This window comes from Danio rerio, chromosome 9, assembly GCF_052040795.2.
Source record: "Danio rerio strain M-AB ecotype USA chromosome 9, GRCz13ab, whole genome shotgun sequence".
NCBI classification, from domain to species: Eukaryota; Metazoa; Chordata; class Actinopteri; order Cypriniformes; family Danionidae; genus Danio; species Danio rerio.
Window position 1 is genome coordinate 28,190,187 of NC_141029.1, and position 25,917 is coordinate 28,216,103.

The window sequence follows — 25,917 nt, forward strand, 5'->3', positions numbered from 1 at the left end:
CAAAGTATAACATCAGCCGAGTTTAGTCGAACACGGTAGGGCAGTGAAGAGAGCTAAACAGTGTGTGCGCTATATACAGTTAGTTTTAATTTATGATATTTTTTTTTCATTTCAATCTTAATGCATTTTATATAAGTCATTTTATTTTGTATTTAGATATGTTCTTAGTATTATTGTTTGTTTGTTTATTATTTACTTAATTTAAATGACTTAAGTTAATTAAATGACCGATATTGCCCTGGAAACCAGACAAAATCAAGTAAGTTTACTTTATTATAATTCAATATTTTTAATTGGTATTTAAGTAGCAAATAATGTTTTATACTTTTCGCTCAAGTAATCACTTAATAACATATAAAATCTTTTCAAAATGTAAGTCATGCATTAATTTTCCTTCTGCTTAGTCTTTATTTCAGAGGATGCCACAGTGGAATGAACCGCCAAATATTCCATATGTTTTGCATATGTTTTACACAGTAGATCCCCTTCTAGCTGCAACCCATGACTGGGAAACACCCATACACTATCTCGTTCACACACACATACTCATTAACTACGGCCAATTTAGTTTATTCAATTCACCTATACTGTATGTCTTTGGACCTTGGAGAAACACACGCAAACACGGGGAGAACATGCAAACTCTACACTGAAATGACAACCGGGCCAGCTGGGACTCGAACCAGCAACTTTCTTGCTGTGAGACAACAGTTCTACCCACTGAGCTACCGTGCCACCTTCAAAACATAAGTAGGCTACAGAAATAAAAACCTTTGATAACCAGTTAAAATGTTAAAGCTTGTTTTGTTTCTGTCCTGAAAGGGTCCATTTCAAATAAAAATGTAAGACCTGATTTTTTTTTCTTCTTCTAGTTTTTAAAGGTCTGTGTCAGTGTGACTCCAATGAACTACACCTTTACATTCACAAACTGCATGCAGCTTAAGAGTGTGTGCTTGAAGTAAAAGTGAGGGATGTAGAATTAACCACAGTCGTATCCTCAGCGTGTGGCCTTGACCCTTTAACACTCACGTTTGTACTGAGAAATCCACTATTGATCCTCCCGTGAGCCCTTACTAGCGATCAATGACTGCTGACTGCATCTGAATGTGCGTCTCTACTGGCTAAAGTTGGTTTATCCAGGGAATTGAGTGTCTAATCACTGTCCCCACAGTATATGATGAAATTAGAGGGAGAGATAGAGAGAGAGACGCTTGCCAAGAGTGTTGAGTTATTAATAAAGCCGTCTGTCCCCGTGGAGATGAGACGGCGATGTCATAATGGGTTGCAGGGCGGCATCACAGATGGTCTTGTGGATCATTACGGGCTCTGTTTCATTCTTCCGAAGGTCGAGTCTCTGTGGCAACGTGGCGTTTAATCGCTCTCTTACGTGTTTTGCTGCTCTTTAATGCATGCGTGTGCGCATTTGGGCACGTCAGTGTTAAATAGATGGAAAAGACAGATGGGAAAGTGATGCTGATGTAGCGCACGTTTGGAAAAAAAGTGACACGAAAAACATCTCAGGCAGGTGCTGAGGGGAGGGGGCTTTGAGGTGCTGAGACAAGGTAAAACAAAATGCTGTAGAGTAACTTGGGGCTACACACACACACACACACACACACACACACACACATTCAATCTTTAGTTTGTGTGGAGAGAGGTGGCAGGTGTTTTCATTTTTTGCTTGAGCCAATTGCAGCTCTGAGCTCTTGTCAACAGAGGCATTTGAAAAGTGCTGACACGCTTTCTGTTAAAAGCGTTTTATTGTGATGATGGTTATTCTCTGAAAAGCGCAGATACCACACATGCACTGCAGTCATTTGTCAGGTTGCCGCACAGCTAAAGGTCATGCATGTTTTTAACACTCAATATTTAAAGCTTTAGAGCCTTATCTTAGTGTTAAAGACCTCATGGACTCACTGTTAGGGATTTGGTGTTTGTCTGTTCACATGGAGGCTTTCTATATGATGATGTACTCCAAAATAACACTTTCAGTAAAGAGCATTAGTGGTTAGCAAATCATCATTTGACGGGGACTCGTTCTGACTGGATCATTTGAATCATTGAGCTGCTAACTGGACTCACTCTGATCATTTGAATCAGTTCATGTGTCCCAAATGGCATACTTATGCACTCTTTTATGCTTTTTTTGGCATAAATAGTATAAGCAGTTCATTCACACTGAAATATTCTTTTTATTACAAAAAATAATTAAGTAAATAATTAAGTACGCTTTAAATACCCTGATGATGTACAGTGTTTATAATTTAGCGTCATCCCAAATTGAACATCACTGTTTTTTGTTGTTGTTGAAAATGGTAGTGTTGTTGAATACTTAACACACTCAATGGTAACAGCTTTGCTCCCGTAATGGAAGGGGCGGAGCTATCGGGCACAGTTTGGATTATTTATTTTGGATTTCACAAGCATAATTCTTCTGAGTTATTATGTTGCCTGTTGACGGTGAAAGCATTTGTACTCATGACAGGTACTATTTGATAGTTTGGTCATTCCTACCACTAATTTGGCAACCATTATCTGGGAAAGTGGGAAAAGTAAGTTTAGTAAAAAACAAACAAACAAACAAACAAAAGAAACAAACAAACAAACAAACAAAGAGTAATGTTCAATTTGGGATGACAATAAACTATAAACACTATACACTACAAGGTTGAGTGTGTAAGTGCATAGTGTACAGTGTTTTCTTTGGGAGAGTGAGTTTTTAACTGAAGACTCGCACTAAATGGATCATTGAATCAATGAGTTGTGGACTCTGACAGAAGCAGTCAGATTAGTCCATTGTAACCCTTCTGAAAAATCCAGCTTAAACCAGCTTAGGCTGGTTGGCTGGTTTTAGCTGGTCGACCAGGCTGGTTTTAGAGGGGTTTTGGCCATTTCCAGGCTGGTTTCCAGCCATTTCCAGCCTGGTCTTAGCTGGTCAGGCTGGAAACTTACCAGCCAAATCCAGCTAAAACCAGCTTGACCAGCCTGGTTTAAGTTGGACATAGCTGGTTTTGGCTGGACTCCCAGCTTGGCTAGGCTGGTCAAGCTGGTTTTAGCTGGTCATCTCCCAGCCTGACCAGCTAAGACCAGGCTGGAAATGGCTGGAAACCAGCCTGGAAGTGGCCAAAACCCCTCTAAAACCAGCCTGGTCGACCAGCTAAAACCAGCCAATCAGCCTAGGCTGGTTTAAGCTGGATTTTTCAACAGGGAAAGTTTAAAATAAAATGGAATAACTTTTTTTAAATAAAATGTTAAGAAGCATCTGGTGTTTTTTGCTTTAAAATCTGGTGATGTAAAGGTTTTCAAATGGTAAAAATTGCTCACGAGGCGGTATGGTAGCTTAGTAGTTAGCACTGTTCTCCAGGTGCTCCGGTTTCTCCCACAGTCCAAAGACATGCGCTAAAGGTGAATTAAATAAACTAAAATGGCCTTACGCCTGTTTCGCACTGCAAGCGCAAGCAGAGCGTGATCAGCGCGTATGGAGAGCAGAAGATACGCTCACATAAGTGCAGATAAAAACTTTTACTAAAAACGTTAACTAAAAAATTAACTTAAAGGTTCCGTCAAATAAATGTCCATATTTTTAATTCAATGTTTGACATAATTTGAATTGAAACATGAAATGTAAATAAGTAAAAATATTGTATTGTATTATACTGTACTGCATTCAAAAATAAAGTACAGCGTTACTGTACACCACTCTCAGCAAACTTTTTTTTGTGTTTAACAGGCGTCTAATAGACATCTAAAACGTAGACAGCTAAAACAAGGCTAAACTTAGACTGTTAGTGAAACTCTAATAGACATCTACAGTATATAGCCCAATAGCCCAAAACTAGACTAGTGGTCAAATAGACAGATTAGACAGACTTTATATGTGTAGTCATTCATTTCTGTTTATTTGATGAATAGTCTAGTTGTGGCCTATTCTTGGACGTCTATTAGATTTTCATCGACAGCCAAAATTTAGCCTTGATTTAGCCAAGATAACTATGTTTAGACGTCTAGACATCTTCTAAAAACAAAAAAATGCTTGCTGGGCTGTTAAAAGCTTACCATTAATATAATGTAAAGCACAATTAAAACCAGGCAAAAACTGTCTATATTTCACATTTTTTGTTTTCAAAGTGATTTTTTTTTTGTCTCAGACCCTAAGGGGTGTTTCCATTTGCAGAGGTGCCACACCTTCAGTGTCTTTCTACAAGACAATCAAACGGTGCATGTCCTGACCCCTGTGTTTTACTCAAATTGTCTATTGTTAGAAGCTCATGTTATCTACTCTGCTGTATTGTTAGTGTGTGTCTCTGTGTGTGTGTGTTAGCAACAGATTATTCATTTCGTCCTGACAGTCCTGATGAGAGGAGAGCCTCTGGACACATTTAGACTGATTCTGTACCTTATCACCTTCACACATACATACACACACGCACACACAGAGCCCGCAAAAGACAGAGTAACAGACAACCACTCTGTCTTTCCGAAGTTGTTGAAGGAGAAAAAAAAAAGAAGGACATTTTTGAGGAGAAAAAAAAGAACAGATAAGGATAGCACATAACACCGCATTGCAGCATGGGAGCCAAAAGAGAAAAGAAAACGGAAGAAGCAACGCTTTTAATGATGCCCTTGGCACCTTGACTAATATACATCCATAAAAGAAGAGTTGACTTCATCGTTCAAATTCATTAAGTGTGTTAGAGTTAATGATCTTTCTCTCTCTCTCGCTTTCACGTGCCTTCGTCCAGTGCAGAGTACCATTATATCAGACTGTAATGTTCCACACCTCCACTGAGAGCTGATTATACATCACCTGTGCCACAAACACACACACACACACACACACACACACACACACACACACACACACACACACACACACACACACACACACACGCTTACTACTGCAGGCCGCTGACAGTGTAAAGGTGTGTTCTGGGGGTTGGAGACCTTGAGAGAGCAAAGCTAATTACTCTCAGTGGTAATTATAACAGCTACAGTCACAATGACCTTCCGCTATGAGGCCGCTGGTGCGTGTGCATATGCAGCTCTGTGAAGCGTTCGCTGTATTCCGGTGAGGATCATGGAGACGCTGACCTGTAGATGTTACTCAGAGGACGGACATGACAGGAGAAAAAGCACACTTTTGTGCTTGTACAGGTGGTGATGAGGGGTTTTGTGAACACCTTTTCTGCAGGGACGCTGTAATGCTTCTTTTTAGTGGATGACTGTAATAATGTTCGTTGTTGAGGGAAGAAGAAGACAGGGTCGGCGATTCAGGTAAGCAAATATTTTATTTATTATTAAATGCCACCACACAGGTAACGGGGTCTGTGTGTGTGTGTGTTCTCTCTCTCCTCCCGACTGCTCCTCCCGTTCTCCTTAAGAAGGGAGTCTCTCCGGCCCAATCACTAGAAAGACAGGTGTTATTTATCATTTCTGATTGACCCGCTGATTAGCCGCCGGGCTCCTCGCATGCTCTCCCCCCTGATTGGGTGTTCGATCACGCTTACCTCTCCACATACCCCCACCGCCCGCCTCAGGCCGGGGAGCCGTCCGGCCTGCAGCCCTCCCCCCCCCCGCCCTCGAGAGGAAGTCGGCTACAGCCATTTGTACGCCCGGCCTGTGGATCACCTTGAACTTAAAAGGTTGTAAAGCTAGATACCAACGGGTGATCCGCGCATTGGTATCCTTCATGCGGTGAAGCCACTGGAGAGGAGCGTGATCTGAACAGAGAGCGAATTCCCTACCCAGGAGGTAATAGCGGAGAGTGAGAACGGCCCACCTGATCGCCAGGCACTCCTTCTCTATGGTGCTGTACTTAGCCTCACTCTTGCTGAGTTTGCGGCTAATGTACAGCACCGGCCGTTCCACTCCCGCCACCTCCTGCGAGAGAACCGCCCCCAGTCCCCGATCGGATGCGTCCGTCTGTAAAACAAAGGGGAGAGCAAAGTCAGGAGCGTGCAATAGCGGCCCCCCGCAAAGTATAGATTTTACCTTTGAGAAGGCCTGTTGGCACTGCTCCGACCATTGGACGGTATCCGGTCCCTCCTTTTTAGTGAGATCAGTCAATGAGCTGACAAGGGCCGAATAATTAGGGACAAAACGCCTATAATAACCTGCCAGCCCCAAAAACTGTCTCACCTCCTTTTTGGTCTTAGGTCTCGGACAGGTTGCAATGGCTGCAGTCTTATCAATTTGGGGCTGCACCTGCCCGTGACCTAAGTGGAAACCCAGATACCTTACCTCCACTCGCCCAATTGCGCACTTCCGTGGGTTGGCCGTGAGCCCGGCCCGTCTCAGCGCCGACAATACCGCCCTCAAATGTTGCATATGCCGCTGCCAGTCATTACTGTAAATGATGATATCATCTAGATAAGCAGCGGCATATGCTGTGTGAGGGCCGAGTATTTTGTCCATCAGGCGCTGAAACGTCGCCGGTGCCCCGAACAGCCCGAACGGAAGCGTCACAAATTGGTGCAATCCAAACGGCGTAGTGAAGGCTGTTTTTTCGCGGGATATTGGAGATAAGGGGATCTGCCAATAGCCCTTCGTTAAATCCAATGTCGAGTAATATCGAGCAGCACCTAACCGGTCGAGCAACTCGTCAATACGCGGCATTGGATAAGCGTCAAATTTTGACACAGCATTCACCTTGCGGTAATCCACACAGAACCGGACCGAGCCGTCCGTCTTAGGCACCAAGACAATCGGGCTGGCCCAGTCGCTGTGGGATTCTTCCACTACTCCCATTTTCAACATATTACTCAATTCTTCCTGAATCACTTTTTTCTTGTGTTCAGGTAGGCGATACGGCCGGGTCCTAACGACCACGCCCGGTTCGGTCTCGATATGGTGCTGAATTAGGTTAGTACGACCGGGCAGGGGCGAAAACACGTCAGAGTATTCACGTTGGAGGTGCCGGATGTCGAGGAGCTGGCTCGCTGAGAGATGATCGCCCCCGGTGACCAGAGCGCTCGGCCGTTCACGGCCGGAGCTCTCCGGCCCCAGGTCATCCTCGTTAGTAACAAGCGTAGCCAGCGCCACGTCCTCCGGCTCCCTCCACTGCTTAAGCAGATTAATGTGATAAATCTGACGCGAGTCAGCCCTGTCCGAACGAACCACCTCGTAATCGAGATCACTGACTCGCCGTGTGACCACAAACGGCCCTTGCCACTTGGCGAGTAATTTAGAGCTGGAAGTGGGTAGCAGTACAAGTACTTTATCTCCCTGTGAAAATTTACGGAGTTTAGTGCCCTTATCATATCGCCGGCGTTGGTCATCCTGAGCCTTAAGCAAATTCTCTGTAGAGAGCCGCCCCAGTGTGTGGAGTTTTGCTCTAAGGTCCAGGATATATTGAATTTCATTCTTACTATTAGAAGGCTCGTCCTCCCAAGCCTCTCTAACAACATCCAAAACCCCTCTGGGCTGTCTGCCGTAGAGAAGCTCGAAGGGGGAAAACCCCGTGGAGGCTTGGGAAACCTCCCGCACAGCGAATAATAAGGGCTCCAACCACTTATCCCAATTTTTCGCGTCCTCGTGAACGAATTTACGGATCATTGATTTAAGCGTGCGATTAAATCTTTCCACCAGCCCGTCTGTTTGTGGGTGATAGACGCTGGTGCGAATAGATTTAATGCCCAATAATCCGTAAAGCTCGCGCATAGTGCGTGACATGAACGCGGTGCCTTGATCAGTGAGAATCTCCTTGGGGATTCCCACACGGGAGATGAGGCGAAACAGCGCCTCCGCAACGCTCTTTGCTGAGATGTTACGGAGCGCGACTGCTTCCGGGTAGCGGGTTGCATAATCCACCAGAACTAATGCAAACCGATGCCCGCGTGCGGATCGCTCTAATGGCCCGATGAGATCCATACCAATTCTCTCGAAGGGGATCTCCATAATTGGTAAAGGGCGCAACGGCGCTTTTGGGGTGGCCGGCGGATTTACCAGCTGACATTCACTGCACGCCGCGCACCATCTGCTGACGTCACCGTGAATGCCCGGCCAAAAGAATCGGGTCATGAGGCGATTTAGTGTGGCCGCCTGACCTAAATGTCCGGCCATAGGATTAGAATGAGCCGCCTGAAAAAGCATTTCCCGGCGGCTCTTTGGTACTAATAACTGGGTTGTATCTTCTTTTGTCTGAGCGTCTTGGGTCACTCGATACACCCTATCATTAATAACCGCAAAATACGGATAGGAGAGGGGTCTATCAGGCTGGAGGATTTTCCCATCAATAACCTGCACTCTTTCGAGTGCATGTTTTAGCGTGTCATCACGCGACTGCTCCAGGGGAAAGTCTTTACACCGGGAAATTCCCAGCCCTTCCCCTGAGTCAGCGCGTGACGTCACCGCCTGGGATTCCCCCAGCTGAGCGACACGTCCCCTATCCGGCGATTTCTTTTTCCAAGAAGCACCCGCACATAAGACTCCCAATAATCTATTAAATCCAGGCCAATTAGTTCCCAGAATTAGCGGGTGTTTGAGGTGCGGGTTAACTGCTACCTCTACTCTATGTTTTTTTCCCCCGAAATTGAATGTCTATTGCCGTCAGCGGGTAGTGAATTATATCCCCGTGCACACACCTTACCCTTACCGTGCGGCTCATATCCAATGCCGGGTCTTGAAGCAGGCTTTGGTGGATGGAAGTCTGGTTACACCCCGAATCCACCAAAGCTTGATATGTACCCCCTTTTATACTCACAGGTATCCGGTATAGCCCGTCGCGACCGGGGGCGATGACTGGCGCGGCGGGTACGCGGATCAACGCACTCACCTCCTTTGTGGAGCAACTTTTTAGTGCGCTATCCTCGCGCCCGCGGCGCCAATGCATCGGCCCAGACCTTCCCACTATACCCCCGGGGCCAGCAGGACCAACCGATTGAACCGGAGAGAGACCTGACGCTGTTTTAGAAGCAGCCAGGGGTCGAAACTCCGCCCCTCCGTCCTGATAGGCGCACCCCTTCAGCGAGACCGGCTGCGGACCCGCCTTTGCGCACTGCTGTCTGGGTGCTGGTGTGGGCGGTCTCCGCACTCTGGGCCTGGGAACAGGACGAGAGAGAGAGAGAGACAGAGAAAGAGGGGGAGAAGAGAGAGAGGTTATCTCGCCGACCCTGGACCTCGCCACCAGGTGATCCTCCGCCAGCTGGATGGCCATTTCCAGATCGTTCGGCCGGTGGCACTGGACCCACTCCGATGTTCGGGAGGGGAGGCGGGCGATGAACTGCTCCAGCACCACGGCATCCATCAGCTGGGCTGTAGTTCGGCCATCCTGCACAAGCCATCTGCGGCAGGCGTCACGGAGCTGCTGAGCGAACACAAAGGGCCGGCCGTTTTCCTCCAGCTCCATGGAGCGAAAGCGCTGGCGTTGCTCTTCCGGGTTGCGGCCGGCCCGCTGGATAATGGCTCGCTTTAGGTGAGCGTACACCAGGAGATTCCGAGCCGGTAGCTGCTGTGCGGCGATCTGTGCTTCTCCCGACAGCAGCGGGATGACTCGTACCGGCCACTCGGCCCGCGGCCAGCCACACGCCTCCGCTAACCTCTCGAAGAGGTCCAAAAACACTTCCGGATCGTCCTCCGGTGCCATCTTCTGTAGCGAGATGGGAGGGTGGGCGGCAGATGTCGGAGCGGGCCGGATCTCCTGGTTCAGCAGACTCCGGATTAGCTCGCGGTCCTCCCGCTGGGCCTCTACGAGGACTTGGAAGCGTCGATCCAGATTTTCCCTCAGCTCCACCAGCGCATGATGTTGTTGTTGGTGGAGGACCGTGAGCGCCTGGATGACTTCCGCACATGGATTATTAGACGGAGTAGACATTCTGGCAGCGAAGTTTCTTCTTCTCCCCGGGTTTCGGCACCACTGTAATAATGTTCGTTGTTGAGGGAAGAAGAAGACAGGGTCGGCGATTCAGGTAAGCAAATATTTTATTTATTATTAAATGCCACCACACAGGTAACGGGGTCTGTGTGTGTGTGTGTTCTCTCTCTCCTCCCGACTGCTCCTCCCGTTCTCCTTAAGAAGGGAGTCTCTCCGGCCCAATCACTAGAAAGACAGGTGTTATTTATCATTTCTGATTGACCCGCTGATTAGCCGCCGGGCTCCTCGCATGCTCTCCCCCCTGATTGGGTGTTCGATCACGCTTACCTCTCCACAATGACATTCTTGAAAAATATGTGATATCTGATAAATGGCTCGTTGTTAAATGAGAATCTGGCTTTTTTATTGGTTAATGCATATTTCTTGGACGGATTCATGTTCGTAAATGTATTGTTGGCATATTTGTTGTGAGCTGGTTTTATTTTGTAGGGCTAGTTGTAATGTTGTTATTCATTTAACCTTGTCTTTGTTCCTGTTCTTCTGACCACTTTATATGATGAGCAGATTTAATTTAGGGTTTTAGTTACATATAAAGATTTAATAGCTTTTACATTTGGTTGCAAACTTAAGCATTCTTGCTTGAAATTCAATGCTTTTGTGCATCAGAAAGGTTCTTTCACACTGTAAACCATGCGTCTCAAACTCCATTCCTGGACGGCCGCAGCTCTGCACAGTTTTTCCTCCAAACCTAATCAAACACAGCTGATCCAACTTATAAAGGTGTTTAAAGGAGTCATGAACACCTTCATTAGTTGGATCAGCTGTGTTTGATCAGGGTTGGAGCAAAACTGCGCAGAGTTGTGGCCCTCCAGGAATCGAGTTCGAGACCTATGCTGTAAAGCCATTTCCTTAAAATCGAATTAAAAGATTTAAAAGATTCTGATTATGTAAACTACCTGACAAACTTTTTTGTCGTCGATCCCAGATGTAAGTGCAACAAATAATAACTTGACTTCTAGTTGATCATTTGGAAAAGTGGCAGAAGGTAGATTTTTATTATGAATCATCTGTTGAACTGCATCCCAGTCATCACAAATACTGCAAAAGACCTATTGGAACCCGCATAGACCCAAGATTCTCACAGAAATCAGTCAATTTTGATGAAGGAAAAATCATGGTTTGGGTTACATTCAGTATGGGGCGTGTGAGAGATCTGCAGAGCGGATGGCAACAACAGCCTGAGGTATCAAGACATTAGTGCTGCCCATTACATTACAAACCACAGGAGAGGGCAAATTCTTCAGCAGGATAGCACTTCTTCTAATACTTTAACCTTGACATCAAAGTTCCTGAAAGCAAAAAAGGTCAAGGTGCTCTAGGATTGGCCAGCCCAGTCAGCAGACATGAACATTATTGAGCATGTCTGGGATAAGATTAAGTAGGAGGCACTGAGGATGAATCCAAAGAATCTTAATGAACTCTGGGAGACCTGTGAGAAAGCTTACTTTGTCTTTCCAGATGACTTTATTAATAAGTTATTTGAGTCATTGCAGAGATGTATGGATACAGTCGCCCATTCTCATGGGAGTCACACAATATTCATTATTTTTCCACTGCATCATCACTTAAGACAAAAATCATTATAAATATCGTTATCGACCAGACTGTATTTTTTGTTGATGTTTTAAGACACAGAATTTGATTTACTAACCGCTTACCACAACATATAAAACCTCTATAGAATGCATGCAGGCACATTGCAATAAGTTTCATAGGGGATATCAAAAAATTAGAGGAACTAATTGTGCATATAATATTTTTGGGCATAAATATAATTATATAGTTCTAAATGGGGTGGCGCTGTCACCTCATAGCAAGAAGCTTTCTAGTTTGAACCTCAGCTGGGTCAATTGGCATTTCTTTGTAGAGTTTGCATGTTCTCCACGTTCGCGTGGGTTTTCTTCAGGTGCTCTGGTTTCCCCTCACAAGTCTAAAGACATGCAGTATAGGTGAATTGGTTAAGCTAAATTGTCTGTAGTGTATGTATGTGAATGAGAGTGTATGGGTGTTTACCATTGATGGGTTGCAGCTAGAAGGGTATCTGCTGCGTAAAACATATGCTGAGTAAGTTGGCGGTTCATTCCGCTGTGGCGACCCTTGATTAATAAAGGGACTAATGGCTGAGTTTTTAAATAAATGTTAAGTTTGGACCCTTCCTGTGCTTGACACACATTTACACAGCAGCTACACTCTCACAACTTGTGCGTACAAAGCCCTATATTGAAGTAATACATCGTCGCATGCCTACAATATGACCACATTTCCCTTTGGAATGAATAATTCTGAGCATGATAAAGTGTTGTTTTTGCCTGTGATGTTATATGTGTCTGAGCTTCGACAGATGCAAACAGTGCCTGCAGTCTGATAGCATTCAGCAGCACTGACGACATTACAGATTGCTGTTCAGCTGTGTGCTGCTCTGGGTCACACCTGACATGCCGCTCATTTTTACACGCTGTTCTTGCCTGGATAACAATCTTTCAATATAGGAGGATTTATGGATTTGCACAAGCACAGACCTGCGGATGTCTAGAAGGCACACGGGAGCCCGGTGAGTCTCACAGAGGGTCGACAGAGCGTGCCAAAAATCATTTCAGCATTTCTCCTCTCACTCACTGTCTTTTCCCATCTTCTCCTTTGACGCAATACATATTACACACTCCACACTTGCTCCTGAAGCAAGTCACACACTGTAGCCTAGAGAAAACACGCTTGATTAGTCAGGGTTAAAGTGTAATGACCGGCTCTTAAAGGGGAAACAGAACAGCACAGAGAGCAATCAGACTGAACATTAGTGATTGTTTACTGACCTCTTAAGAGCAGAGACGGAGAGAGAGAAAGGACATACGGGAACACAAAAATAAGATTAACAAATCAGGCTCTGGTTTCCTCCTTTGGCCTGTTAGATAGTAGAGGGTAGAATGGCTAATGTGGTCAGAAATAATCAGGGAAAACCAGGCAAATGTTGTGTTTCTTTCAATTTTAGAGTGGGTTTTCAGTGTGTGAAATTTCTGGTATTTCATGATGTGCATTCATTTGTTTGTTTGTGTGTCAATCCACTGTTCATTTATTTATAATCATAAGCTTTCTGACGTAATTGACTTAAGTAGCCTTCATTATATAAATGTTTTTTTTGTGAATAATACATTAGGCATTAGGAATGTAACGATTAACCTGACTCACGATTCAATACAATTCACAATACTAATCTCACAAATCATGATTTAGTCATGGAAATTTAGTGTGAACAAGAGCTCTTTCATTTTTTTCTAAAATCCTGCGCTTTTTTAACAAAATAAAATATTTCCTGCAATAACTAAGTTGGAATTTTAAAACAATATCCAAATAAAAGTAAATAATGAACACTAAAGAAGACTCTTTGGTCCCACTTTATGTTAATTGTCCTTAACTACTATGTACTTGCGTCAAAAAATAAATACAATGTACTTACTGTGTTCATAATGTATTTGAGAACACTTGTGGTGCTCTTGAGTTGGGATAGGGGTTGGGTTATGGACAGGTTTGCTGGTATGGGTAGGTTTAAGGGTGGGTTAAGGTGTAAGAGATGGTCAACAGTGTATTTACAAATGTAACTACAGAAGTTAATTACAGATGTAAATTACATACAGGTATTTAATCAAGCAGAAGTACACAATAAATACATGTATTTACACAACAAGTACATTGTAACAAACTAATAATTTCTGTGTAAGTACATATTAGTTAAGGCCAATTGATATAAAGTGGGGCCGACTCTAATATAAACAAACTAAAACTTTGCCTGTGCAGCCACAGTTCAAATTTAAAGCAAATTCCACATCAAAAATAAACAAAACAAATTAAAGAATTATATTACATGATTTAATAATAAGCAAATTATTAAAAATATGTTTAAAAAAGTAGATTGAAAGAGAGTGTAAAAAGGGAACAATCTCTGGTTCTGTATCAGCACAGCTTTCTCTTTTAGTCTGAAAAACATGTTTACACTTTCATATGAAAACACTGATGCACTGTGTGATCTACGTAGCGTTAAGGCTCATCAGAGCAAGCGGATCTGCCAATCCTCCGGTAAACGTGGTCAAAACAGATCAAATCTCTGGCACTTCTGCCAATACAATGTGGTTTTATGAAGTGAAACAAACGATTTGTGTAAGAAATTATTACAAAGATTTATTTTTAAACATTATTGTGTATTTAAAATAGTTTTATAGAGCGAAAAAAAGTAATGTTCATATTAGATTGCCAGAAAGTTGCTATCTCTTATAGATTAATTTTAAATCAGGATTTTGGAAATACATTAAAAAAATCCGGAAGTACATTCAAATTATGTGTCTTTACATACAGTAAATGAGTTGCCAACCCTAACAAGTTTATATAAGAGAATGACAAGTCCAAGTTGAGGTTGTGTTGGGTCAAAGGTGAAAGGGGAAAATCCCATGTGCTGAGTGTGTTTTCCTGTAATCCCTCTCTCCTCCCTCTGAGTCTGTGTTTGACTGGGTAATCCTTCACTCTGTTCAGGCCTGCTGGATTCTCAATGGGAGATTAAAAACTTGCAACTGTTGTGTGTAACTGATGGACCTCCACCCTCTGACTGTCTGCTTGTCACACTGCTGCCAAATTCTTGTACGGAGAATTGTGTCTTAAGAAAGGGAAATAATATCGGCTACGAAATCTGTTAAGCTGTTATAAATAACAAACATACAAACTGGTCATTGTGCATTATTTGAATTAAATGATTGTGGCAATTCGTCTGGCACATATCTACTGTACTGTACTTATTTAAAGGGATAGTTTACCCCAAAATGAATATGTACACTGTAAACGATTTCCTGTTAAATTAACAGTAAGTTACTTTCAACAATTATCCAGTAGCTGCTGTATTTCATAAAACAGTAACATTACTGTAATACTAATTACTTTAGTATTACATTTACTGTAAAATGTATTACATCATTTTACTGTTTTATTTTTTTACTGTAACACCAATTACAGTACTGATACACATACTGCAAAACTGAAAACAGTATTTTACTGTACATTTTTACCATGCAGAACTACGGTATTTTAACGTTACTTTCATTATTACTGTAAAGTATTTTACAGTTATTAAATGTTACTTTATTGTATTTAATAGTGCTACTTTATAATGAGCATAAAAATGTTTAAAAATTGCAAAAATGTTATTTTAACTGTTCAAGAAATGCAAGAAAAATAAAGAAACTGAAACTTTAACTTCACAATAAAAGTTTATTGTGTAAACCATACTGAAACAGTAGCAATTATTCAATATAACACAGCAACAGAACACTAATGAAAAATTTATCATTAAAACCAGTCAACAATTAATGCATCAAAAAGTATTACAATTTTAAAAACAGGTGAAAATACTGCTACAAGACACGAAATGATGAAGGCCAAATGATGTTGTAGAAAAGGGACAGTGAAAAAGGGCAGCAGCACTTCTGATGATCCTACAAAAATGACAAGCAAAATCAATCACTGGAGTAAAAACTAATCATGCCTCAAATTATTTCATTCATTCAGAAACCAAACACCGCACTGCTGTTTTATATAAATAAAACACTGTTTTTTTGTCGTTTTTGTTGGCAAAATACAGATTGTTGTCTATTTACCATTACACTAACAGTAATGGGGAAAAGATCAGTCAAGTCAACACTAGCCAAGTGTCCACACAGGTATGTAAAAAATAAAGTCTCATCTTAACTTAATGTCTGACTCTGTATAGCTTGAATATCTGATTCCATGACCACCCTAGAGCTTCCACGAATTTAAGAAGGGTGAACAGTTAATTCTGACCTTAAGAGGCTACATATTAAAAATAAATAAATACATAAAATAATCTAATTTAACGTGACTAATGTTAATTAAGTACTTTTAAGCTTTTAACATGTGAAAATCTACTTCTAACTAAAAAAATAATGCTAATGATGAGTTACTGACATTTGGTTCGCATAAAACAAAGTAATCACTAAGCATTCATTTTTGGCAAAATCTGCTGAAAGGCTCAGCAACACGAACAAATGTGTTAAAGTTGAGCAGAGAACTGAAGAGTAGTCAAGCAGTCTACTACTAGAAATGTTTGTGATAATATTTTGCAGTCAATTCGTTTTACTGTATTTCAATATGCAGTGATGGCATGTCAGTGAAACAAATAAATATTATTACACCTCACCAGTGACATTTCCTCAAATTAAATCATCATGACGTTACTGTGCACAGCATCAGTAAAACGTTAAGAATAATTTAAATACCACATTTTTTAAAACAGTCACTGCTGATTACAAACTTAAATTAAAGATAGGCTTACAGAAATCCTGAATGCATGATAATATGAAGATTTATTACTCACTGATGTCGAAGCACTTTCAGGTTGTCAGAGATGTAGACAGGACAGAATGTGCCATCAAATGAGCTCTTGTGCAGTCTTTGTTGGACATCCAGGTAGTATGTTCACCCACACTGTAAAAAAAAAGAAAAAACAAATCTGTTATTTTACATGTTTTTTTCCCAGCAGCTAGGTTAATAGAGTCATTTGGTTAAATAATTTTATTTATTAAATACTTGCTTACCCATATATATATATATATATATATATATATATATATATATATATATATATATATATATATATATATATATATATATATATATATATATATGTGTGTGTGTGTGTGTGTAAAAGTAACCAAAATGAATAATTTATTAAAATGTGAGAGATACTAAGCATGTTTGGTCTACAGAGAGAAGTAAACATTTACTTTAAGCATTAATCCTTATGAATCTATTTCAGCATTTTTGAGCATTTAGATCAGGGGTGCTCAACCCTGTTCCTGGAGATTTACCTTTCCGCAGAGCTCACCTGCAACCTTGATCAAGAACACCTGTCTTTATTTACCAAGTGCTCCTTCAGATACTATTTAGTTTGTTTAGTTGCGTTTGATCAGGGTTGGAGCTAAACTCTGCAGAAAGGTCGATCTCCAGGAACAGGGTTGAGCACCCCTGTTTAAGACAATGAAAAATAAGACATCTAGATGATATTTTATATTCAATCATTTGTGAAATTTAAATGACTTATATTCAGTATATACATTACATAAAATTAGAATAAGAATAAAAAAATAATACTCTATGCCAAATAAAATACTTCAGATCTAAATAAGGCAGGTGTTTTTACCTAAAGATTCCTTTCCTCCAGTTAGTTTAGTTGCAGATCCCTCCACATCTGTGCTTTATTTGGTTCTTGACTTAAGAGTAACTGGTGTCGCATTCCAGGTTCATCACAATCTGAGCTAGAAAGACAATATGGCAAAAGACAAGACACATATAAGATAAGTCTCAGAATAAAATATTTAAAAGGATAGTTTACTTTTCTGCCACCATTACTCCATGTGTTTTAAACCAGTTTGAATTTCTGTTGAACACTAAAGCAGATATTTTGAAGAATGTTAGAAACCAGTAACTATTGACATCCATATTTGAACCAAATTTCTTTAAAAAAAATATATGAGTTTGTGTTAAATGCAACAAAAAAAATCTATTTTTAACTATTTTGAAACCATTATTTTCATTTTTAGGTGAACTGTCCCTTCAATTCAAGTGTCACGCATTACTCATAAAAACTGATGTATCGCTTGAGGAAAACTAAGGCCCCGTTTACACTAATGCGTTTTAGTTTGAAAACGCATAAGTTTTGCTACGGTTACGCCATCCGTCCACACTACGCCGGAGTTCTCGAGCGCCGAAAACGGAGCGTTTCGAAAACGCTGGAGAGGCCGTTTTCATTCTGAAACGCAGCTGCTCCGTCTCAGTGTGGATGATGGAAAACGGAGACATTTGAAAACGGAGGCGGGGCTGCAGACATTCACCTCTCTGATTGGGGCTTTTCCTGAATATTAAGTAGCCTAACACGCACAGTTCAGTCCTGCATCTTCTCCGTGTAAGTTAAAACTTCGCAAGTTTGATCATGGCTGCAGTCTCTTCTTCTCAGTTTGATATGGAAAGCAGACTATACCGAGGACACGGGTAAATCTTCAAAGGGAACAGTGTACTTTATAACTTCATTCACATCACCCTGGCTACGTTGTTTTACTTTCTCAACTATAAAATGTAAACATGATATAAGGAACTGCCTATTTTCATTTTAATATTAACAACTAAACAGACAGCAGACATGTTGAGGCGTCGTGCTGCATAAGATGAGCGTCATCTTCACTGTGTGGATATTTATAACAAAACGGAGCCGATAACAACTGCCTCCTTTCAATTTCAGTGAAAATACGAAACACAGCCTCTCTTTTGCTGAGTATCAGTTTTAATTGATAATGGCCATTATAAAAGTATAACATACAATAAGTTTATACATTATAGGTAATAAAGGCAAGCGATCAGTCAATATACAGAATGTACGTGCTTACATTAATCATTAACTTATCTTTGCGCTCAGCCAAAACACGTTACCTGAGAACAAGTAATAGATTCCAATGTCCAATGAATATGTCGTTAAATAAAGACAACAAGATGAAAGAAATATTCCGTTTAATAAATATAGTGAGGTTAGATCCAGCGGGAGATGCTTGATGAGAAGTCCGACTAGCACAGCTCTCATCTGGGTAGATTGGCTACAGCGCTTGCCTGAGAGTGTGTGTGTGGTCACGTGATGTGCGTTTTCAGCATTTTGGTGTGGACGGAGAGCTGTTCAGAAACGCTGGGTAAAACGCGAGTGTGGACGCGGATCGTTTTCATTCTAAAACGCCGTTTTAAAACTAAAACGCACTAGTGTAAACGGGGCCTAAATCAAGTACCTCCTGTGAGCAAGCAGAATCATTATGCCATTGTATTCAGCCAACTGACCCAGTCGAGGCTTGAACCAGCAACCTTCTTGCTGTGAGGCGACAGCACTACCTACTGTGCCACTGCGTCGCTACTGGAAGAAGAAAAAGAGGTTGTACATGAAACTCCTCACAACAAATCTGTGAACAACTTGACATTTTATAATCTAATCAAAATGAGGAAGACATCAACATTACCTTGAATAATCAAGTGAGGAGAGATTGGTAGCATCAGTTTTTCAACATCAATTGCTGTAGCTGCAAAAAAGATAAATATGATAAGAGTAAAATAAGACTTAACATTTAATAATCTAAATCTATGGTACAACCATACCAATCTGTATGGGGTTCAAATAAATTTGTATACAAATCATTCCCTACACCTGAACACCAAAAATAAAATGTACAATTAATGACACACTAACGTTATACAATAAGCTCATTAACCAGTGAGAAATAGACAATTAATATGAATTATGTTAATATTAACGTTAGCTTAAAAGACATCAACTGAATTTTATTATCAGCTCAATTTAATAAAACAGTTTAGACTTGTTTCATTGTGAGTTTAGTTTGAATAAGTAAGTTAACCTACAGTTTACAAATTTAACCATAATGATGACTTAGTCAAAATGACCACATGAAGACCAGAGCTTACCTTAACGTTAAACGTTTAACTTTTCATGGTGACTTTGCCTTCATCTCAGTGTTGTGCTGAAATACAGAATTCATTAATGTAGTTAACCCCAAGTAAAATTTTTTTTTTTCAGGTAACGTTACTATGGTCAAAAACTCACTTAAGATAAACTCACTTAACGTTATCTAATACCTCGCAAACACTACAAACACGGTCTGGCGTCGAATAACGTGACATAAGAACCTACAACTGAAGTAACTTGGTTAATTATTTTAAATTACACACACACTACACGGAAATATACACAAAACAACCCTTTAACGAACAGAATTTGACTTGTAAACACTTACCGAGGATGAATTCACTGGAGGAAAAGGCGACAGGTGGATTTCAAATTAGAAGAGCCGTTGCTTGCCTGGTGAAGGTCGAATCGAGTCGGCTCGGTTCTATGAATCGGCTCCTTAGAACAGTAAAGAGTCGAATCCGCCTAAAACCGATTCCTTTTTGTAAATTATTCTAAGACACAACAATAAATTATTACTATTTCGTTATACTGCTCGGCCACATACATTTATACACATATTGCTGAATGTGCTTGTGAACACGTGTGATAAAATAATTCCCGAGCAAACGGTTCAATCCGAATTCGGTCTCGTTTGAGTGCTGAACCGAACCAGTGCAAACGTGATATTGATAAAATAGTAATATTGTTGTTGTTTTTTTCACTTTACCAGCGAAAATATTACATGTATCTGACTTTAACAATACGAATAAGGTTCGCTTGAAGTGTTTTGAGAATTAATATTTTTTTTCTCCCAGAGTTCATTTCACACCAACAAGCAAATATAATGGCGAATGAGAAAAGCCAGATCATATCATAAATATTGCGTTTAATATGTCACGAAATGAAGTTTTAACGGGTTTTCATGCGAGAATATAGTTCTTCCAAACTCAAATCTGTGGTTTGTTTATAGATATCATGACTACTTTTAAGTGTGCTTTGCCGATAGGGGAGATTCTGACCTCCAGGGGTTGACGGCGCTCCATCACTCATGTATCCGGCAAACCTCATGCTTTAATCGGCCTAGACATTATTGAGACATGCCCCTGTCTTCGATGACTAGATAATAAATGTGTTATGAAATAAAGTTTTAACCGTTTTTCATGCGAGAATGTTGTTGTTTTAAACTCAATTCTGTGGTTTATTTATTAAGATAGTGCGTATTTTAAAATGTTGTTTTGAAAATGCGGAGATATTGACCTCTACGGTGGCCCATATGGGTGCCCAATATTCTTGAATCCGTCTAAAGCAGGTTGGTCACTCTGACATTTAAGCTGACTTTGAAATCATTTTGTGTTTAACAGCCCTTGGTTACGTGAATCAATTATTTTTGTTCCAATTTACGTTTTGGTTTAGCACAAAGTTATGTTTATTAAATATTATTTCATATTTCCATGTTACCTTATAAAATGAAGGTGCAGTGCACCCAAAAATGGAAAACCAGGGGACAGTTTAATGCACTGAACAGTCTGAAGAAACTGGTTAGGTTATTTACTTCACAAAATAATTTGTCTAAAAATAAGTAAACATAATAATCATAATATATAGTGTGTGTGGAGTTGTTCTTGGTCATTTGCAGTACTGTATTTAGATGCACAGTAACTGATTTTTCCCCAAAATGCATTGTAAAATCTACAGTAACATACTGTTAACCATGTTCACAGTATAGAAAAGTTGAAAATACATTATTATACTGTGAAAACAACAATATATACAGTAACACACTGTGCACAGCTTATACAGTAAAAAACTGTTGAGAAATGCAGTATAATACTGTGAAAACAACAGAAATCGTTTACAGTGTAGTCACTGTTAACTCACTCTCAAGTGGCTGTAAATCTTTATGGGGTCAATTTTAATGATCTAAACATATGGTCTAAAGCACATGGTGCAGGTGGACTTAGTGTGTGTCTGAATCCACTTTTGCTATTTTTAAGAATGAAAAAAGGGTTGGTCAGCGCATGTTCTAAACCAATTAGAGCCTTTCCTTTTAAGAGCAAGTTGAGGCCACAGCTGTTTTGATATATAGATGGTGACATTTATAAGTGGAAAATGCAATGTTTTTAATCTTCATTAGCTAGGAAACAGATCTGCTTGTGCATGAGGTAAAAATGCATAAATAGTCTGTCTAAGGAATAAGCCAGAATCCATCAAAGCTCCATGAGGTGAAAAAGGCATTGGATGATATGGTGGCTTTTTTATGTATGTAAAAAAAAAAAAAAAAAAAAAATATATATATATATATATATATATATATATATATATATATATATATATATATATATATATATATATATATATATATATATATATATATATATATATATTATAAGAACTAAATTGTAATATATATATATATATATATATATATATATATATATATATATATATATATATTATTATTTTTTTTTTTATATATTTAAAGATATTTGTATGCTACTGTGCATCCGTGTGTGTGTAATTAGCAATGTACATGTGCACTTTAACCTGCCTATCACTGAGGCTGTCTTTAAATAAAATTTAAAAACACTTGCGCCATTAAATTTAGACCAGGTTTTAGTTGGTCAATGGTGTGGCCTATTTCAGTTGCCTCAAAATTGCAAAGTGTCAACAATACATCTTAGCTTGCTACTTTTCACACCAAAAAATTTGGTAAATTGGTAATGATTTTTTATTTTTTATTTTTTTCTTTGTTTTGTTTAAAACAAACTATTTGGTCCAACAGATCAAAATTAATCCTGGCTTATTAAGTTCAATGTATAAAGAAAGAAAATGCTAAATAAAAGTGAAAGAGATACTACTTTATTTATTTGATTTAGTTAGTTAGTTAGTTAGTTAGTTAGTTAGTTAGTTAGTTAGTTAGTTTTTGTCTGTCCCAAGTTCTGGGAGCACACAATGCAACCATTGGTGTTAAAATAGATTTTGTAGCTTTGAATTAAAGTCATTAGTTCTGCACCTGACATTTGGAGAAATAGAATCCATGGTTTTCGCTACATTCATTCTTCCATGGCGGGGCGCCACATCAAAATTCATCCTGCCACGGCTACATTACAGCTTCTCAATCTAAACATTCAGTTGCTGCAGTTTTTTTTATAATTATATTTTAAAATCGTTGGTTATAATTGCAGCAAAGCGTATTAAAAGATGTTAGAAAGTTAATTACAACAGAGCTAACTTTTCTGTAATCGTGGTTGTGCTGTGTGTTATTTGTTTAACCCTTAAGGTTAAATGCTGACTGACTGACAGGTGCGTGAGGCTAGCAAACGTGATGTAACGTTAACTTTCAGTTAAGATGAAAACAGTTTCCATAATTATACTTTATAGATAAAGGTCTATGGCTACATACAATGACTTTATTTTGTTGGAGTTTATAGTTTCACTTTACTTCAAGAAGCATTTATGTCGCACAGTAGGTCTATTGAAGACATTCAGAAATATTCCTAGCAAATCTAATAAATGTTGGAGACATACTTGCTACATAAATGCAATAAATCACGATTCAGCTGCGTTTATTTGAGAGTGCACAAGAAAATCTGCACCTGCAGCATAGATTTGAGGGGGTGTGGAAGAAGTTTTGTGCACAAACAGAGGAAATCGGCATGCAAGATTTGCATGCTCGTATTACAGACATGTGATTTTGACTTATGCTGCGCTTGCGTAATTTGTCATTGAAATAACGCCATAGGTACATGGTAGATCTGTGTAAAAGACCTGCCGCCACAGCTGGAAAAAAGTCCTAGAGGAAACACTGGAATCTGATTAAATAGACCCTGTCACAGATAAAACAAACTGAAAAGGAAGATGTTTAACAGTTTTTTTATAGAACAGTTTACTATACACCCACTCTTCCTGTTTGGTTCAGTTGAGCTATTAGTTTGGCAATAGATGATCATGATGAGTGTTTGTTAGTGAAATTACCCCATGATTGCTTTATTTCTTACCAAAGATTCTGGAAGCACGTTAATGAGCTCAGTGCTTATCCACAAGACCATCGGGGGACAAATCCAATTCCGCCTGTAAAATAATGAAAGCCCCTTCTTGGACAGCAAATGAGAGACAGGCCAAATTACAGCCAACACTTGATCATCTCCTTCAAAATGACCATGCATTTCTCCAAGGGGAGATGAAAACCAGCTTAGATAGTTTGCCTCTGGATGAATGTGTGGAAGAGAAGAACAGATGCTGATAATATGTAGAAAATGCCTTCTTACCAGTGAGGATTTCTAGTCAGGAACTTGATTAAGGTCAGTGTTTATGATTTATTTACATTTAAAATTCTTTATTCGCTTCAGCAAACTTAATGCATCAGTACTTGGCTATTTTTAAATAAGTCTGCTACCATTATGCCTGATGTTGTTAATTGAAAGAACACTGGCTTGCAAAGTTTTGGGGCAAATAATGATAATTTAAAAATAATATAATTATAATATGTCTTTGAACCCCTAAAAAACAGTTATACTATTTAAAATATTTGGAACTGATTATTTATTTATTTATTTATTTAATATAAATTACTTATCCCCATATCTTTATTCTTGTAACATGGTTAATGACTTTATAGTTAATTTTAGTCAATTAAATGCATCTTTGTGCATAAAATGATACATTATCAAAAACAAATACACTGTAAATAAACAAACAAATAAACAAATAAAATATTCTTATTTTCTGCTTTCAGTTTTTGAACAGCAAGTTTAGTAGTTTATTGTAATAATCATTGTTAAATTCAAAATTTGCTGTGTTGTGTTTAGGGGAATCCCTTAACTGTGGAAAATTCACCTCTTGTGGCTTATTGCTTTAATATGCAGCACTGCATCAAGCAGAAAAGAACAAATAAAAGTCATTCCACCCTTTTTGTGAACGTAGGCTTCAGTGATTTCATTAAAGAAGACATAATATATGTCAGAGGAGGCTCTTCACATCAGGAGGTGAAATATGGCCCAAAACAGGGGTGAAGCAGATTATCTCATTAACTTTAACAGGCTCATTTTTTTCTCTCCCTGAGATATAATGGAGAGGATGCGGTCAGTAGCTTTTAAAGGAGGCGCTTCAGTCCTGTAACTGTGTTTGTAAGAAGAGGTGCTAATAGTGAAGAAAGAGAAAGACACATTTGCTGTGGGTTATTAACTTGTGAATGAGAGAAAGTGAATTGCTGTGTTTGTATGGAGCATTACCTCCCAATTATACACACAGCGTCTCTGTGTGTGATTGCCTCATAGTTAGAGATCATGTGATCTGGCTATAATGCTTGATCTGTCTTTATCTACATTGCTGTATGCCCATTCATCTGTCCATCTTTTAGCCATCTCTGTATACCAGAGTATCTTCATCCATCATTCTATTCATCTCTGTCTGTGCATCTTTTTGCTTATTTCATCTGTTAGCTTATTTAGTCTACTGTATTTGCCCATCCATCCATTCATTTTCCATCCATACATCTGTTTGTCTGTTCATTCAGCTGATAGCCTTTTGTCATCCACTGTATCTATCCATCCAACCTTTTGCCCATCCATCCATCCATCCATCCATCTGCCCATCCATTCATTTGCCCATCCATCCTTCCATCCGTCCATCCATCCATCCATCCATACAGCCATCCATGTGCCCGTCCATCCATCGTTCCATCCATGTATCTGTCCATTCATCTATCCGTCCATCATCCGTCTGTTCGTCCGTCCATGTGCCTGTTCATCTGTCTATGTGCCCGACCATCCATCCATCCATCCATCCATCCATCCATCCATCCATCCATCCATTCATCCACCCATGTGCCTTTCCATCCATCCATTACTCCATCCATCCATCCGTCCATGTGCCTGTCCATTCATCTATTACTCTATCAATCCATGTGCCCATCCATCCATCCATCCATCCATCCATCCATCCATCCATCATCCATCAGTTCGTGTGGCCATCCACCCATCTATCCATCCAACCATCCATTCATCTACCCCTCTGTCAATGTGCCCCTCTATCCATCCATTACTCCATCCATCCATCCATCCATCCGTCGATGTGCCTGTCCATCCATCCATCCATCCATCCATCTATCCATCCACTCATCCATCCATTCATCTGTTTGTGTGCTCGTCCATGAATCCATCCATACATCCATCCATCTATCCATCCACTCATCCATCCATCCATTCATCTGTTTGTGTGCTCGTCCATGAATCCATCCGTACATCCATCCATCTATCCATCCACTCATCCATCCATCCATTCATCTGTTTGTGTGCTCGTCCATGAATCCATCCGTACATCCATCCATCCATCCATCCATCCATCCATCCATCCATCTGTCCATGTGCTTGTCCATTTATCCATTACTACATCCATTAATCCGTCCATGTGCCTGTCCATCCATCCATCCATCCATCCATGTGCATAAACATCCATCCATTTATCCATCCATCCTTGTGCCCATCCATGTGCCATTTGTATATTTATTTGTTAATTTCCAATATTCCTTTGTTTCGCTGTCTGTCCATCGTATTCA

The 25,917-nt window shown here is 40.0% G+C and overlaps 1 protein-coding gene and 3 long non-coding RNA genes across 21 annotated transcripts in view; 2 read left to right on the plus strand and 2 right to left on the minus strand.

Moving 5' to 3' along the window:
• The window catches only part of LOC141376138 (uncharacterized), a 1,062,333-nt gene that overhangs the window by 222,504 nt on the left and 813,912 nt on the right, over positions 1-25,917 (plus strand). The gene's annotated exons all lie outside the window — the stretch shown is intronic.
• LOC147842379 (uncharacterized) overlaps positions 1-25,917 on the plus strand; it is a 463,094-nt gene that overhangs the window by 183,139 nt on the left and 254,038 nt on the right. The gene's annotated exons all lie outside the window — the stretch shown is intronic.
• LOC147842380 (uncharacterized) overlaps positions 1-25,917 on the minus strand; it is a 219,867-nt gene that overhangs the window by 177,259 nt on the left and 16,691 nt on the right. The window lies entirely within an intron of this gene.
• On the minus strand, positions 15,099-20,420 carry LOC147842381 (uncharacterized). Of its 2 annotated transcripts, XR_015499582.1 has the most exons (8): positions 19,708-19,774; positions 19,533-19,606; positions 19,379-19,434; positions 18,919-18,978; positions 18,694-18,815; positions 17,067-17,181; positions 16,242-16,351; positions 15,099-15,342 (listed from the first exon to the last, which is right to left on the minus strand). It is a non-coding gene; the product is annotated as an uncharacterized LOC147842381 (long non-coding RNA). The 2 variants fall into 2 exon arrangements; XR_015499581.1 differs by lacking the exon at positions 19,533-19,606 and having other exon boundaries at positions 19,708-20,420.